Source organism: Cynocephalus volans, chromosome 15 (assembly GCF_027409185.1).
Source record: "Cynocephalus volans isolate mCynVol1 chromosome 15, mCynVol1.pri, whole genome shotgun sequence".
In the NCBI taxonomy this organism is placed as follows: Eukaryota; Metazoa; Chordata; class Mammalia; order Dermoptera; family Cynocephalidae; genus Cynocephalus; species Cynocephalus volans.
This window is the reverse complement of record NC_084474.1, coordinates 24,912,052-24,926,385: the sequence shown is the minus strand read 5'-3', so window position 1 is coordinate 24,926,385 and position 14,334 is coordinate 24,912,052. Positions and strand designations below refer to the sequence as shown.

Sequence of the window (14,334 nt, the reverse complement as noted above, 5' to 3'; positions counted from 1 at the left end):
AGAAATTTGTGAGGTTGTTTTGGTTTTAGGCTTTAAATCTTGGGTAAGTGAGTCCTATGTGTTAATTGCTGCATTAATAGAGAGTAGCCCCTGGTATTTGCCCTAAAACCTGTCTTTTTCCAAAGTCAAGGAGAGTTCCCTTTCCTTGGGGAGACTGACAAACAATTCTAGAGCTAAAGTTCTCACCATTCCTTACTCCCCAGACTTGAGTCATCAACTGGTCATTCTACATCTCCTCTGTCCCTTGGCCATTCTTGTTACTCTTCCCTAGACTTGCTACAAATCCATTTTGTTTTTCCTTTTTTAAAAAAAATTTCTTTTTGTTAATTTTTTCCATTATTTATTTATTTTTCCATTTTGTCTTCCTTGAAGTGAAACCATCAAAACTACACACGGCAGGCCAAATGTTGGTTTTTAACAAATGTGACTGCTGTTTATCTATTTCATTTCAGGAATATCAGTGCCTTATTTAGGCCAACATAACAGTATATCTTGGAAATCTTGTGTTCAGATAATGCTTACAGTTTGCATTGCTCCTAAACTACATTGTCTCATTTGTTTTTTATAATAATGCTCTGGGATAGAGACAGCTGTTATTATCTTCACTTTACAGATAAGGAAACTGAGGCCTAGGGAAGTGAAATTATTTGTCCAAAACCGCAATGATAAATAATGAAAGAATCAGAACCTGAATCCTTGACTACAAAACCCACAATGATGATGATGATGATAAGCAACTATCGATTGCAGCTAATTAAATATATGCTTACTAAATACTGGGTACCACACTATGGGGGACGGGTCTTCAAAAAGTTCATGGAAAATGAGTATTATGAAAAAACTATTCATGGCTTACAAATTTTTTTTGTAACAAAATAAGCTTGTACTAACTTGTTATAATATGTCTGAATAAGATCTAGTTTGAGGCCCCAAGAAGGATGTGACATCAGTTTGAAAAGAGCCCTTACCAGAGCAACATGAATTGTGCTAATTTTGAAGCAACAACAAACATCAAATTGATGGTGAAGCTTGGGTAGAAGAACGGTGAAATCATTGATGCTTTACAAAAAGTTTATGGGGACAATGCTCCAAAGAACTCAGCAGTTTACAAATGGATAAGTCATTTTAAGAAGGGATGAGATGACATTGAAGATTAAACCTGCAGCAGCAGACCATCCACAGCAATTCGTGAGGGAAAAATTAATCTTGTTTGTGCCCTAACTTAGGAGGACCAATGACTAACAGCAGAAACAATACCCAACACCATAGAAACCTCAAGTGGTTCAGCTTACACAATTCTGACTGAAAAATTACAGTTCCTCTCGATGGGTGCCAAACCTGATGCACCCAGATCAATTGCAGACAGAAGCAGAGCTTTCCATGGAAATTTAAACAAGTGGGATCAAGTCTGAAGCATTTCTTAAAGAATTGTAACAAGGAGATGAAACATGACTGTACCAGTACAATCCTGTAGACAAAGCACAATCAAAGCCATGGCTACCAAGAGGTGGAAATGGTCCAAAGAAAAATTGGACCAGTTGAGAGCAAAGGTCATGGCAACAGTTTTTTGGGATGCTCAAGGAATTTTGCTTGTTGACTTTCTGGAGGGCCAAACAATGATAACATCTGCTTACTATGAGAATGTTTTGAGAAAGCTAGACAAAGTTTTAGCAGAAATATACCCAGAAAAGCTTTACCAGAGAGTCCTCCTCCACCACCACAATGTTCCTGCTCATTCCTCTCATCAAACAAGGGCAATTTTGCAAGAGTTTCAATGGGAAACCATTAGGCATCTACCTTACAGTCTTGATTTGGTTCCTTCTGACTTCATTTTGTTTCTTAATCTTAGAAAATCTTTAAAGGACACCTTTATTTTTCTCCAGTTAATAATGTAAAAAAAGACTGCATTGACATGGTTAAATTCCCAGTACTGTCAGTTTTTTAGGGATGGACTACATGGCTGGTATCATCACTTACAAAAGTTTCTTGACTCTGGTAGAGCTTATGTTGAGAAATAAAGCTTATATTTTTAATTTTTATCTTTTAATTCCATTTTTTCTGCAACTTTTTTGAATTTCCCTCATACAGTCTATGTTTCCATATTTAATTCTTACAACCAAAATCATATTAGCAGAGGCTTAGAACAGTTAAGTGATTTCAAAACGTCACAGGGCTGGTAAAGAGCAAAAATAGCATGAGTCCATGTCTGCAAGACCCCGAAGCTCTTGCTTGTTAATACCCTCTCCCTCGTCCTGCCAAGATCCTCTCACTCCAAGGCCACCATTTTGTTCTTGGCACATCAGGCAATGACTTCACAAACTCCAGAAAGCAATCCTGGGTCATATCTCATAACTCACGGCTTATCATCCTGCTGAAGATCAACTGTTTCGATCAGCTCAGGACTCAAGGGCTTCCCTGCTTGTGGGAATTTTAGTGCTAAAACTGGAAAGTCCTAGACAAATATCTGGTTCTTTTCCATGAGAGAGAAAAACATCTGTGAGAGATTTCTATTATTCCTATTATTGATCCCAATAAATTTGTTATTTTGCTTCCCAGAGGAACTAACTTATTACTGGAGTTAAAATATTGCTTCTAAGAAACAGAAAGGAGGGAATTTGAGCCCTGACAGGTGCATTTTACTTTGAGTAGACCAGGAGATTCTCTTGGCCACTAAAGACCTAAGGTAAAGACTACATGTTGGGGGCTGGCTCAGGTGGTTAGAGTGTAGTATTGTTAACACCAAAGTCAAGGTTTCAGATCCCCCAACCAGCCACCATCCATAAAAAGAAAAAAAAAAAAAAAAGACTACATGTTGGTATCCATTACATAGCAGAATTTAATTGAATTTTGTTCTTCAGAATTCTATTTCTGAACTCTCCCACACTGACCACATAAAAGTCAGTTCTATGTATTTTCCCATCCCATAATCTCTTAAATTTTATGATTTCTTTTATCTTTTTGAGAAGCCACTCCCAACCTCTCCCCTCACATATCTAACTTGTGTTTGTAAATTTATTTCTTAGCTGACATGTCTCTTAAGAACAACCTCATCTCATAAACTGTTCTTTCCTACAGTTTGAAATTGCAAAATCCAAGCTTGCAGAACAACCATTAAACACGTAAACACAAAATTAATTAATGTTCTGTTTTGTTTTATTATGGTTTTATCTGGGGAGCCCACATACTAAAACGAAGGCTCTAGCAGTTTTCTTTTGCAGTCTAGAGTGAGTTTGTGGTCAGCCGGGGCAGAATCCCTAGATCCAGAAGCTCATAATTCCCACTATCACCACCAGCCTCCTCTCCAGTTTTATGCGGATAACTCTGATGTCCTTTTTGGCTTCACATATACATATGTACATGTAAATAAAAGAGGTTTATTTTTTAACATTAGTTTATGCTGAACCAGGTTTTATAGGAGAGTTAAGCAGTTTAATGACAGATGGATGATCGCAGCCCAGACAAGAGAAAAATGTAACAAGAAAACAAAGATCCTACTGGCTTGATCTTCTATCATGGTGAGTCTCTCAAACAGTTGAGCTGAGCCACTCATGACGGTGGGGTACTCTCTGATGAAAGAGATCAGAGATTAGAAGAGGGTTATGTAAGGTTCTGCTGGCACTGAAGATGTTGTATGCTGACCAGAACATGGGAGGATTTTGCCTCATGAGCCTAAATGAGAATGACAAAGGAAAAAAGGGTTCTAGTCATTCATTCGTTTATTTATTCCATAAGTATTTTTTGAGCAACTACTACGTGCTAGGCATTATTCTAGGCACATAGGCTCTACCTATATTATAGTGGAGAAGCGAAAGACAAATTATCAGGAGGCTGTAATGTTATGATAAACTCTAACAGGATCAGGAGATAGAGAAGGGGAAGACGGAGAACTATCTTAGCTGGGGTGGTTGAGGAAGGTCTCTCCAGTCCAACGGTGACTGATTAACCCTACAGATGAAGTGGCAGAGCAAACCATGCCTGTGCCTGGGAGAAGAGCATTCCAGACAGAAAGAATGATCAAGATAAAGACCAGCACCTTTGGTTATCTCATGATGACATGACAACTCGAGGAGACAGTGGTATATGTCACCAACTAAGACACAGAACTAGGAGGTGAGCATGAGAATGACAACTATGGATTCTTTTATAGGCACCAAGAGCTGTTACAACACCCCACTAGTTAACAATTCTAGTTTTTAAATGTGGGCCACAAGTAGAGGCATATCTTGGAGATATGGTCAGTTTTGTTCCAGACCACCACAATAAAGCAAATACCACAATAAAGCAATTATCACAATAAAGCAAATCACACAAATTTTTTGGTTTCCCAGTACATATAAAAGTTATGTTTAAATTATACTGTAGTCTGTTTAGTGTGAAATAGCATTAAGTCTAAAAAAAATGTACATACCTTAATTTTAAAACACTTTATTGCTAAAAAATTATAATGATCATCTGGGCCATCAGCAAGTTGTAATCTTTTTGCTGGTGGAGGGTCTTGCCTCGATGGATCAATGGCTGCTGATGGATCAATGGTGCTGCTGAACCAGCACCACTGCTGGTGGTTGCTGAAGGTTGGGGTGGCTGTGGCAGTTTGTTAAAATAGGAGAACAATGAAGTTTGCCACATCAATTGGTTCTTCATTTTACAAAAGATTTCTCTGTAGCATGCGATGCTGTTTGATAGCATTTTACCCACAGTAGAACTTCTATCAAAATTGGAGTCAGTCCTCTCAAACCGTGCCCCTGCTGTAGGAACTAAGTGTATGGAATATTCTAAATCCTTTGTTGCCATTTCAACAGTTTCACAGCATCTTCACCAGGAGTAGATTCCATCTCAAGAAACCACTTTCTTTGTTCATCCATAAGAAGCAGCTCCCTATCCACTAAAATTTTATCATGAGTTTGCAGCAATTCATTCGCATCTTCAGGCTCTTCTTCTAATTCTAGTTCTCTTGGTATTTCTACCACACCTGCAGTTACTTTCTCCATTAAAGTCTTGAACCCCTCAAAGTCATCCATTAAGGTTGGAATCAACTTCCTGCAGACTCCAACATTGATATTTTGGCCTCCTCCCATGAATCATGAATGTTCTTCATGGCCTCTAGAATGGTGAATCCTTTCCAGGTTTTCAATGTAGTTTTCACAAATCCATCAGAATAATCACTATATATGGCAGCTATAGCCTTATGAAACATGTTTCCTAAATAGCAGGACTTAATAATAGGGGAACATATAAGCTCACCATCTTATATGGCTCATGGTGCCGCAAAACAATCACAATAGTAACATCAAAGATAACTGATCACAGATCACCATAACAGATATAATAACATGAAAGAGTTTGAGATATTGTGAGACTTACCAAAATGTGACACAGAGACACAAAGTGAGCACACGCTGTTGGAAAAAATGGTGCAAATAGACTTGCTCAAGGCAGGGTTGCCACAAACCTTCAATTTGTACAAAACGCAGTATCTGAGAAGCACAGTGATGCAAAGTGCACTCAAATGAAGCATGTCTGTAGAATCATGTCACATTATAGACAGTTCAGAAATAGAACCACATGTGTACAGCCAACTGATTCTTCACAAAAGTACAAGGATGGTAAAGTGAAGAAAGGATAGTCTTCAAAAAATGGTGCTGGATATCCATATGCAAAAAAAAAAGGAAAAAGAAAAAGAAAAAACTTAAATTCATACTTTGCACCACTGACAAAATTAAGTCAAAATGGATTAGAAACCTAAATGTAAAACTTAAAACTATAGAACTTCTAGAAGAAATCATAAAAGAAAAATCTTTGAGATCTTCGGTTAAGATTTCCTAGATACAGCACCAAAAGCAAGGTCTATAAAAGAAAAAAGAAGGTAGATTGACTTCATAAAAATTAAAAAACTTCTCTTGGAAAGGTACTTTTAAGAATAAAAGGACAAGTCACAAACTGAGAGAATATATTTATGTGCCATATATTTGGTAAAAGATTTGTATCCAGAATAAAGAACTCTTGAAACTCAATAATAAGAACACATACAACCCAGCCAAAAAAAAAAAAAAAGAAAACTTGGCAAAATATTTGAACAGACACTTTACCAAACTAGCATATGAAAAGGTGTTCGATATAATTAGTTTTAGATAAATGTGAATTACAACTAGAGTAAAAGGTGACTTCAAGTTTGGGGCTTTAGGTAACTAGAGGACTGATGGCATATATAATTGCTAAAATCATCAACTTAGGACTGCAGGTAAAGGACTTAATTTTAGACATGTTCTTTTTAGGTAATACAGGGAAATTCAGAGTGGAAATACCTAGCAGGCAGATAGATTTAAGAACTTAGAAGACAGGTCATGTCTAGATACATGATTGTTAAAAAGTTAGAACCACACAAAAAAGAATCTATATTCAAGTGATTTATCTTCCTTGATGATGGTTGTTTTTGTATATGCGTGTGAGTGTATTGTGTATGCTCACATGTGCAGTCATGTGAAAAGCTTATGAGGTTACTTCATTGCCTTGGAATTAGTAAGCACTCAATAAATGTTTGTTAAATTATTACATTTGCTTTAGATAAGAAACAAATGGTATTTTCAGCTCTCATCTGTTCTGTTCCTCTGTTCAGAGTGACAGACTGCAAGAAATGCATTTTAGGACTAATCTTTTGAAAAGGACAATGAATAACTTTAAGTCCAGCCTGCACGCAAGTCAGTTTTTCTGTTTACCTCATCCTCCATGGCTACGGTCAAAAACAATACATAGCTCCTCCCTGGCACACCCCACCTCCAAGTCTGTGTTATGATCACCATCAACAATTGTAGTCGAGTAACAACACGCTGCACCACTTACAGAGGAAATGAGACAATTAAGTCCTAACATCCTTGGATCTAAGCCTAATATTAGATTGAACTATGGAAATGATCTGTAAGTAGCAGACAGCCATTTCCACCAGAACAAACTAAAAGAACTCAGTAGCATGCTGCTTAATTTTGTGGGGGTGTTTTGGTCAAGCAGGTCCCCATGTTTGAGGCTTTCTGTGCATTGAAAGAACGATAGATATGGATACCCCTGGGTATTTTACACCTTGACTACTTTATTTAGACAAAGAGATTTCTGCTCTGGTACCCCAAATATTGAACTGGTTAGCATAGGCATTTTGTTGATCTTTCAGTAGTAAAGAGCATAGTAGTGTTTGAGTCAGTGGTATGAAGTAGAAAACTCAGCTCACATTATCAATAGAAAGACCTTCAGAGACATTAAAATCCATTCAAAACAGATGTCTAGAAGCATTTTGCCACAATGTTTTCTCTTCCAAATATCAAGTCAGGTTTTTAACACAGAAGCATATGTTTGGTCTGATCAAAAATGTTCTTTTTACCAAAAGCAGGGTAACAACAAGGACTGTTTAATCAATGAGCTCTCATAGACAGAACACACATAAAATGCTTTAGGTTCCTGGAATGTTTGGGGCTATTGTTGTTGTTGTTTTTAATATGAACTTTCTATTGGTGTAACATATAAAAAAGAAAGGCACAGACCATACGTGTTCAGTTAAATGACTCTTCAGAAAGTGAACATATCCATGTAGTTAATAAACAAACCAAGACACAGACATATTACCAGCATCTAGAAGTTTCCTTGAGTCTCCCTTCCAGTCACTTCTCCTCCCCCCAAGGATAACCACCATCCTGACTTTTAATACCATACCTTAGTTTTACCTGTTTCTGAAAGTTGTATCAATGAGATCATATTCTTTATGTCTAGGTTCTTTCACTCAACATTATGTACAGGAGATGAGTCCATGTCTGCACATGAGTTGTACTTCATTCATTCTCATGGCACAATATATCCATTTTACTTTTGGTAGACATAGGGTTGTATCCAGCTTGAAGCTATGACAAATATTATGCTATAAACATTCCTGTGTGTGTCTTCTGGTGAACATATGGATGTATTTCTGGTGGGTATACAGTAGGAATTGCTAAATCATTGGGTGGCTTTAGTGGATACTACCATAAATCATTTCCAAAATGGTGTACCAATTCACATACACTTCTACCAGCAAGCATTCTAGTTGTTTAACAGCTTAACTAACTCTTGATATCATTTGTTCTTAATTGGAGCCATTTCTGTGAATGGATAGTGGTATTGCATTGAATTTTAATTTGCATGCCTCTGATAACTAATTACAATGTGCAGTTTTATGTATTTATTGGCCATTTAGGATATCTTCTTCCATAAAGTGCCTATTCAAGTCCTTTGCACATATTTCTATTAGATTATTGTTTCTTGTTAAGTTATAGGGGTCCTTTGTATATTTTGGATGTGAGATCTTATTGGATATATATTGTATAATTGTAATTATAATTTGTAACAAATTGTGAATATACTCTCCTATGGTGTCTCTTGATGAACCAAATTTCTTAATTTTAATGCAGTTCATTTTATCCATATTTTTTATGGTTAGTACTTTTTCTGTTCTTTTTAAGAAATATTTGCCTACACTGAGGATTTGAAAATATTTAATTTGTTTTCTAAGAGCTTTATTTTACTTTTCCCATTTAGAACTAAAATCCACCTGGAATTCATTTTTGTATATTGTGTGAGAGAATCAAGATGTGTTTTTTCTATATGGCTATCCATTTTTTGCCTAGATTTTTACTACTGTAGTCATTTGATTATTTCTCTCTAGTAGGGCAAGCATGATAACTCACAGAGAGTAACATGCATACATTTATCTAATCTATCTGTCTATGTCTCACATACATATGACACATAACACACACATTCACACTCACGTACTCTCATATATATACAGTAAAAGATAGAAGTTCAGATTGTGATCCAAACATTTCCCTGTGACTTGGCTTTTTTATACTTCTATATACATCCAATATTGTTAGTGAAGGTTGATCCCAGGACATCTTACAAAGGCTCTTCTGCACCTACTGTTCCAAGTACACTGTATGAATATAGGGGGGAAAATAATGAAACTCCAATTCTGGATCCCAGAACAACATGTTCCCCTTCACTAGCAGCAAGATAATATGGTGCTTTGAGAGGGAATGAAGAGATGGACTTTAACAGGAATGGCTATGAAAGAGTGGAGTAGCTGGTATTAATAACAGTAATAAATCCATTCATTGATAACTTGTGGATAGTGAAGTCTTCATCTCTTCCCAAATATTCTGAATTAAGAAACAGGAAGTACCTCCTATGACAGGGCTAGAATTGTATTGGCAGATTCCGGGCCCTCTGTGTACAACTCAAAGGTTGTACTCTATACAACTCCTGAGGGAGTGATCAGCATTAACAGGCGTCAGTGTGAATTGTGCCCCTGGAGTTGGGCAGTGCAGTTCCATACAGAGACCCTGCGGGCATGCACACACATTTCCCCAGGGTTGGGGAGGAATTGTTGCTAAAACTGAAATGTCAAAATTTTCTGACATTATATCCTTATTAGTAGTTACAGGTAAAAATTTCAGTACCCAAATGCTTTTATATTGGATACATTTTAAATAGCAATGTACATTTATAAAAAAATAGAGCTCATAATATACTATAACTCTTGAAGTAACACAAACTTCTTCTTTTTACTATTTCTGGTACTACAGTTCAATGCTCTGAAGGAATGTCCACCAGGCATGTAAAAACCTGTCTAGGGAAAATAAAATAAAATAAAACTATAACAGTGGTGCCAGTTATTTCTGTGCAACTATTCTATAAAAGTTTTATAATGCAGCTGAGTGTCCAAGTTGAAAGCTAAATGGCAATCCAATAACCCCCTTCCAAAAACAGAGTGGTCTGACACAAGCTACACCTTTTGAAGTTCCTGCAGACTTACTATCATCAGCTTAAAACATAAAATAACATTACATGTCCAAACAACCACAGAGAATAATTAAGACTAAGGGGTTTAAAAGAAGATATAGACTTGCCTGAGCTTGGTATTTTAGTAAATGCAATCTGGTTTCTTTTCAACCTTATTTGAATAAGGGATAAACCTTACAAATGCAGTCTCTGTTGGATGCTCTTGGTGGAAGGGAAGGCACAGCTGCCTCTCTGTGTTTATGAACTGTCCAAAAGAACCATATCTGCACAGATCAAATAATAATGAATGTTCTCACATCCCTCCTGCCAGCACTCCCCTAACACTATTAAAAAGCAGAAGACCAAGAAAATCCTCATCTGGTGATACAGTTGATGTAAGAGTAGAGTACGTCACATCATATCTGAAAGTACTGTAATTCAGGAATGTGGCTCTTAACAGAAAAATAAGATTTTGCAGTGAACAAGGACAGCTTGAGCTCTGCAATACCTTCCAAAGGAGCACATGTGTTTCAGAGCGGTGGTGACCTGAAGTCTGAGGGCTGTAAGTAGGAAATGCATAGGGGGTGTGATTTGAGGACTCGCACAAAGCCCCCTGTAAAGCCCCACAAATGCCTCTCACATCAAATTAGACTGGACTTTCACTGAAAAACAGTCATTCCAGTGTGTTAAGGGATTGCCGTCTTTTAAAAGGCAAATGACCAAGAGGAGGACCCCATGGAGATGCTGAGTGCATTAGGCAATCAGATCCTCTCTACTGAGAATTAGTGGGTCAGTTAGAGTCAGTTTTGATGGGGAAGGGGAGGGGTGAAAGGACAAGATCCCAAAGTGGTAAGAATTGAATTCGAAGAATCCATCTACAGTATAAATTGGAGGGGGGAGGGTAGTGGGATGAGTAGAAAGAGGGGTAAAAATCACCTCAGGCAGGCACAGATCACCAGCATAGCTTACAGAATTGCAGGCAGGCAGTGCCTATTGTGGAAAAAGGGGGAAGGTCCCATCAGGAATGTAAAGGGCCACCAGCCCAGCAATGGGGCAGGTCTGGTGGGAAGGGGGTGCCCAGAGCCAGTACTACTATGGTTGTATCTTTGTTTAGGAGTTTTAAATTTTCAGCAAATTTGCGAAGAGTATCAGTTATAAAGTCTCTATCCTTATTCAGAGACTTTATATAGTCAGATTTCTGCTATGGATAAGGTGCTGGGCAGGAGTAGTTTTCCAGTTGATGTCCTTTGACAAATAACCAGCTTGCCTTACAGCTGAGGGACTTTAGCATTAAAGCAATCTTGGAGTCCTAAACATACCCAAGGTGGGCATTGTCTACATCATTCCTGGAAAATGCTGCTAGCCTCTGCAGTACAGCTTGCCTCCTAGCTCGAGCCATGAAATCAGACCTCAGTTTAAATCCTGGCTCTGCCACTCACTCGCTATATGACATTGGGCTTAACCTCTCTAACGGTCAGTTTTCACAACTGTAGAATAGAGAACTTAGTTCCCACATCACAGGATTTTTCTAAGAACTAAGTAAGATGGTATATATAAAATAGCACAGAATAGGGCGTATAGTAAATGTTCTACAAACGGTAGCTGTTATTAACATCACCTATTCTAATATCCTCTCTACACTTCTTTACCTCATAAAGCGACCCTTGCTAGAATGTTTTATTTGTAACATTTTATTAAAAGCTTCTTGAGGAAAAAACCTTTGTTTGTGTCTTTAGCCTCCATTCTAGTCACCTTTGTTCCACACCAGGCTCCCAATATTTGAATAGTGCCTGGTACATGGCAGGCATTTAATAAACCTTTTCTTTAATGAATCTTGTTGAATTAAGTCTATTCCATTCCATTTACGTGCTAAAATACTATTATTGTCTGTGGTTAAAAATAATAAAACAATTGGAAAAGACTACAAATTAAAGATAATGATGCAGCCTTGAACATTCAAATCCAAATTTAAAATCATTTTATTTCCTAATATCAGGAAAATCGAATGTCTTATATTTTGCCCCTTCAGAATCTAGGTTTAATACTGCTAAACAGAGAGTAAGAGAAGGGTAGGTGTAGAAAAACAAGAACCAAAAAATTTAGACTGAGCATGATGTCCCTGTGTCTCTCATCGAACAGAAGCTCTGTCTGCTTTTTCCTTTCCTACAGTTCATCTTTTATATTTCCCACTGGGCTGCATGTGGTTAGCTGCTCAGTGTACCTGTACGTTCAAATTACCTCTGCTTTGCTCCTTACTGCAGAATTTTCTATAGCTGCCAAGTTGCTATCATCCATAACTTTTGAACCACAGTTGGTTATATAAAAAACAGATTTTAAAAAAAACTTTGTGACATAATACCTTCTGTTTTAGTGCCTAAAGAATCCTAGAAGCTTAAAGCAAATGAGGTGGTTAGGACACATTTGTTCAAAGAAAACTCTGATTTGGCATTTCACCAATTTTAAAAGCAAACCATCATCTTAGGGGATTTAGAATAAAGCATCTTGGTTGTGTTCTGATGAGGACTTTAGACTGGTTTGGTGCCTTGGTTAATGGTATTTCAATTATGATGTTTTCTAAATGAAATATAAATTGCTCCAGCTTTTGCCCCTACTTGTTCATGTTGGGTCTCAGCTCTCTGACAAATTTCTTCCCAAGTATTCTGAAAGACCCTTGGGATGCTAGAGAGATATGGATGGATTTGACTTGATAGGATGGATTGGATGAATGAAAAGGATAAAATAAAGGATGACTTTTAGGTTACTGGCTTGAGGAACATGCTAGTTAGTGATGCCATTTAATGAAGTTTTCTACAGAAGTAGAAAATGCTGATCTAGAAAGTTTGTAGGCATTGGGAGAAAAATTTACACAGGGAGAGGAATGAAAATACTAGTTCAAAGAGAAAAAAATGATGTAAAATTTCCCAGTTATATGATACTTGGATTCTTTTTAATATGTTTAGACATGTGATGTATTTTTTTAAATGCCAATATTTACAATACACTGAAATATTATATTTGTTGCTGCTACTAAACATGGTGAAAAATATTGTAGCCAACTTTAAAATGCATGAGAAGAGTTCTTCAAAATTCTTTTAGGGGATACGAAAGTGAAAATCACTGCAGAAGAAAACCCAGGTAACATCCTAACTTTCACAAAAATTTTCATAGCAATAGAGAAGTAAAAGCTTTTTCACATTCTTTTTTTGGCAGCTGGCCAGTATGCGTATCTAAACCCTTGACCTTGGTGTTATCAGCACCATACTCTAACCAAGTGGGCTAATTGACCAGCCCAAGAAGTAAAAGCTTTTTCAAAAGCCTCCTGTTTCTGCAGCAAACTACACTCTAGTGTGTGTTTCAGATTCAAGGACATCATGTCCTTTAGTCAACTGGCAGAGCTGGTGCCACAAATATATAAAATGTGAAGCTAGAATGAATGTATAAAGGCAATATTCTGTCTTGTTTTATGTACTTTTATAGCTCAGGTATCTCAACCTGATTCTTGACTGTTTCCATTAAGATCAACAAGGAGCCCTACTGAACACTCCCAGACATTAAGGGACCAAAATACTGTCTGCTGCTAGTATTGGATAGATGCATACAGCAATGTGATCCTGATGAGTGGGACCTTCATGAAGAGCAGCTCCTGCCAAGTGATCTGTGATGGAGGGAGGGGGGCGTAATGATAGAAGATCAAAGGATTTCAAAGCCCAGGATAGGGGAGGTGGGACATGGCTGCAGACAATGGAAAATGAATGTGCAGGCAAATTTTAATTTTGATAAGTATTTAATAAGCACCTACTAAGAGCTTGATACCATTTTGGGCTATCAGCAAGATTGAGGTGATTGTTTTCAAGGCTGACTATGCAATAAACCATTTTTGAAAACAACTCTGGGCTCCCCAGCAACTGCAGTCACCAGTCAGAATAAGAATTCACACCAGTGTATAAAAAAGTTCTATTTTTCATCACAAAATAAAACTGAAGTTACCTCCAGAGCCATCATTTTGAATTATCCAAAAGGCAAAGGTGAACATATGTGAGTTTATGTGTTTGTATATATAGATGAAATATTAACTTACAAGTGTTTCCTTTCTCGTAACACTCAGAATCATGACAATCATACCGATAAAATGTATGTACGAAAATCGGTATTTGATATTTCATTTCCAGTATCCCCTACTGGGTTCCCTTGCAGCTCTTCCTGCCATTATTTCTGTGTCCAAACAGGACACCTTTGGATTACTTTCCAGCTGACAAAGCAGTTCAGGTAACCCAAGGAAAATAACATTTAAAGATACCTACTTAATGTTGATTTGCTTCCCTGCACATGCCATTGATAGTAGGCAAAAATAATACCATGCCCAGCTATTAATAGATACTGTCATTTGCACTGGTTTTCTTACTAATTGTGATAAACTTATGTTTTCTTTTACTCCTTCAAACTGTACCTACTGGACTCCCAGGTCCTAGGAAGCACTGGATGTGAGCAGTGTGAGGTTTGCCTACACCAGTAATAAATGGCTTGTCAATGATCTAA

The 14,334-nt window shown here is 37.3% G+C and overlaps 1 protein-coding gene across 1 annotated transcript in view; it reads left to right on the top strand.

Annotated features, from left to right (window-relative positions):
- The window catches only part of CPA6 (carboxypeptidase A6), a 314,542-nt gene that overhangs the window by 50,092 nt on the left and 250,116 nt on the right, over nt 1-14,334 (top strand). The window lies entirely within an intron of this gene.